This window comes from Echinops telfairi, unplaced genomic scaffold (genome assembly GCF_000313985.2).
Source record: "Echinops telfairi isolate 266 unplaced genomic scaffold, ASM31398v2 ScPeMD7_49;HRSCAF=173, whole genome shotgun sequence".
NCBI classification, from domain to species: domain Eukaryota; kingdom Metazoa; phylum Chordata; class Mammalia; order Afrosoricida; family Tenrecidae; genus Echinops; species Echinops telfairi.
In genome coordinates this window covers 2,839,206-2,843,248 of record NW_022103947.1, presented here as the reverse complement: position 1 = coordinate 2,843,248, position 4,043 = coordinate 2,839,206, and positions in this window count along the sequence as shown.

The following is a 4,043-nucleotide window of genomic DNA, read 5'->3' as shown; positions in this document are numbered from 1 at the left end:
TGTTGACCAGAGACTAGTGGCATGGTCTAGAAACAAACTCACCCCATGTTATAATAATCCACCACCTAAGATTAAAAATATTTTCCCAAATACAAAATTCAGAGGGATAGGACAGAAGAAGGAATGGAAAAAGAAAATAGAAGGAGGAAGTGGGATAAGTATATTGAGAGGATTTCAATGGATGAGCTGAAACAAAATGTGTATGAATTTTTGAATGCAAAAATGATGTACTCTAAACTTTCACCTAATTCACAATAAAAATTTTAAGAAAAAAAATTCTCATTGTATTCAAATCATAATACAGCCCTAGCAAGTACATATTTTTATTTCTATGTTGGAGGATAGAATACTGAAATTGAGGAGTCCCAATATCCAACCAACTGGAATGGTCAAGTTAGGAATTTGCTAAGGCAGAATCTTAATTTGGGATCTGTGGATAGCATAGATGTTCACCAATGGGTTTCACAGATCCATAATAAGTGTTTGCATTGGAGTTAGCACGACCTCACGATGACCCTATGTGTTTCAGAGTGAAACTGTGCTCAATTGGGTTTTCATTGACTACTTTTCAGAAATAGATTGTATTCTTTCAAGATGCCTCTGAAGGGACTCAAACCTCCTAAGTTTGGGTTAGCAACCAAGAATGTTAATTGTTTTTACCAACCAGTGACTATTTCAAAGATTTATGCACTCCTTGAAATTGAGGCTCAAATTTGGTTTGTTTGTGTATTTTGTGGGGAAAACAATCACACACCTCATCAAATGTTCAATTAGATGTGTAGCATCAAACAATATTAATACCCATATTCTGCATTACTGCTTAAATCTTGTTCAGTCATATTTATAGAAAAATACTATATAGTATTTTTCCTATATGTTATTTGGACATGCTTCCTTCATACTGTAATTTCTTTCTTTCTTTTTGAAGCTCAAATATAAGATCATACCTACTCTGCTATATTTTATTTCTATTTTACCTTATTAAATTCAACTTTTTCATATCACCTTATTTTAAACTCTTGAGATCCTGATTCTGTGATTGTATGCTTTTAATGTGCATCTATATCTATTTTATGTCAATCTACATGTCAATTTATAAAACCCAAACCAGAAGGTCAATGATATTTTTCTACAATTCTCTGCTGTGGGATAAGGCCGAATCCCAAGAATCTTGGAGATGGAAATACTATCTTTCCCTCAGGCTTCTGATGAAATTAGTCCTTGGAAATAATTTTTTGGAGATTTTAACCTTTTATGTCTTCTTTTTTCAGGAATGAAGTGGATGATCCAGAACATGCCTGGCGAATTAGACTGAACAAATGGGCACATCAGGCAGCAGAAAATTTGGAGGTGCTCCTTAAAATGGATTATCAAATACCTTTAACCTGGATGGGGTGTTGTTGGATGCCATTGAGTCTCCTTTTAGATGGATAGAAGCCCCATATGGTTGCTAGGCTACATTCTGTATAAAAGCATATCACCAAGTCCTGGTTCTGTGGAGTCACTGGATGGCATCAAACCACTAACCCTTCTGTAAGCAACTAAAAGCTTAACCATTCATGCCACTAGGGCTTTCTAACCCTTATTGAGTAGGTACCAAATGAATTAGTTTTTCTATTATTAGGGTATACACATTCTCTGGCAAAATGTTTTGATATGCTTAGTTTTTTGTTTGTTTCTCAGGGATTATTATTATTATTATTTTGCTTTGAATTATATCTCCTATAACTGGAAAGCAGTAGTCATCTACTATTACTATGATAAGGAAACCTTGCATAGGTAAGTGTATAGCATTTTGCCCAAATTCTAATTTACCGGTTCCTAGGTTGATAAATCATTTCTCATATGCCATTATTCTTGCTCTCCCTTTCATTCTTTTAAATCATTTTATTGGGGGCTCGTACAATCCTTATCACAATCCACACATACATCCTTATGAGTATATGTTAAGTTTTGAACTAGAATAATCTTGGGTGCCTATCTCAATTGCTGAAATTTAAATAACTCACTCATTTTCATAGGGAAAAACAAATAAACAAACATCGTGCCATGCCAAATACTGAGTCTTAGATTGTCAACTTCTGTCAGCTGTCCTGTCTCAGGCTGTAACTGCAACAGGCAATTTGCAATTATACTTTGCAAAATAACTCAACAGAGCAAGTTTATCACTGAGACAAGTGTTTTCACAATTTCCACTTGAGTGTGTTGCTGACTTTTGCCAATTATGTTAGTAGTCTCATGTGGAAACCTGAGTTAAGTAGCAGGGTATTTACACTTTATTCTAGGGATGTTCTAATGGGTTTTATGAATTGATATCCCAGGGAGCTTTCCAGGTGACTGAAGCCTTAATTTAGCTCTAGGGACAAGGATGCAGTAACAATTAAATAAATACAGGTATCAGTTCTCTCTTGGTGACTGGCAAAGGCAGATGGTTAACTGGAGAGAAAAAACCAGTTGAAGTACACCAATTTGATGAAATTATTTGTTTCATTGAAGAAAACAAAATGTGATCCATTTCATCTCCAACTTTTGGCTGCTTCTCTTCTATTAAAGGAGAAATTTTTTTATCAGTTACAGTCCAGACAATAAGAGTTTAGAGATACATTGTAATATTTAAATTTATTCATGTGACTTACCTCTTGGTGCTCTGGGGTAAATCTGGTATCCAGGACCTCTGATTCCTCTTTTGAATGACCTTCACATATCTCAGAGTGTGAACAGGGTCAAGAGTGAAGAGTTCTCTATTAATTTCCTAGGGCCACTGTAACATAGTACCACAAACTGGATGATTTATTATGGTCCCAAATGGCTACAAGTTCAATCAGCATGTTTACAGAGCCAGAGACTCTCTATAGAATCAAGAGGAAGATCCTTTCTGATCTCTCCCAGATTCTGTAGCTTTACTCTGTTGTTCCATGGCAGTCTTTCTTCTGTCTTTCTGCATTTTATCTTTTTTAAAAGACACCACTTACATTGAATTACATTGAATTGAAAAGACTCCTCTATGACCTCATGTTAGTGATTAGCCTTTTCAAAGCCCCCGTATCCAAACAAACTGACCTTACAACTACTAAGAGTTAAGAATTCATTGTATCTTTTGTGAAACTGTCCAATTCATAACAACACTCTGTCACACATGAGAGTTTAAGCATAACCTTGAAAGAGCTTAAAAACAGAAAAGTGGTAAGGTTATGAAAATGACAATGGACCAGATAGGTTGAAAGGAAAAGAGATAAAAGTCCAAAGGTTAACTCCTAGAAAAGATGGTGAACATGAATGCTGTAATATGTCCAGTTATAAAGGCATTCGAGTCATTTACATGCCATTAAACCTGCGCAATATTAAAGATGAGAAACCCTATGAACTTGGACTAAGGCAGAGGTCAAGAGAAAGTGGATCCTTGAAGAAAACGCCCATGACTTCCCTCAATTAGTGTTCCAGTCCACACACTTGTTCTGGTAACAGTTGTTATTAATACAGATAATTAGTATAATATGAGAGAGATTTTTAATTTCATTAAAATCCGGTAAAGTTTGCAGTTTTTTGCTGACTGCAGCAAAAGAAATGAGAATTAAAAGGCTACTTTCCCCTAGCAGCATAGCAGGTGATAGCAGCAGATGGCTGCTAACGTGATGGTCAGTGATTCAAACTTACAGCTGCTCTTCAGAAGAAAGATGAGGCTGTTTGCTCCTGTCCATATTTACGCTCACAAATCCCTTATAGGGTCTCTATGAGTCAGAATTTGTTTCATGGCGATGAGGCTTTTCCCCTGTTTTCCCCTCGGAAGTTTACACAATCATTGATCTGAATCCCTGGTTATGGCAAGAACAGCATGCTGTATGTCAGCCTTCAAAGCTGATGATGAGCTATGAAAATAATAACTTTACACCTGAACTCACAGGGGAAGACATTTGAATTCTGCCAGTTTAATGATGTTTAAATGACTTGAATGGCTTTTGTGGATGAGTATATTAAAAGGTTCATGTACAAGAATCAACAATAAACCAAAACAGACTTCCCAATTGATTAGTTTCATAAGCGAT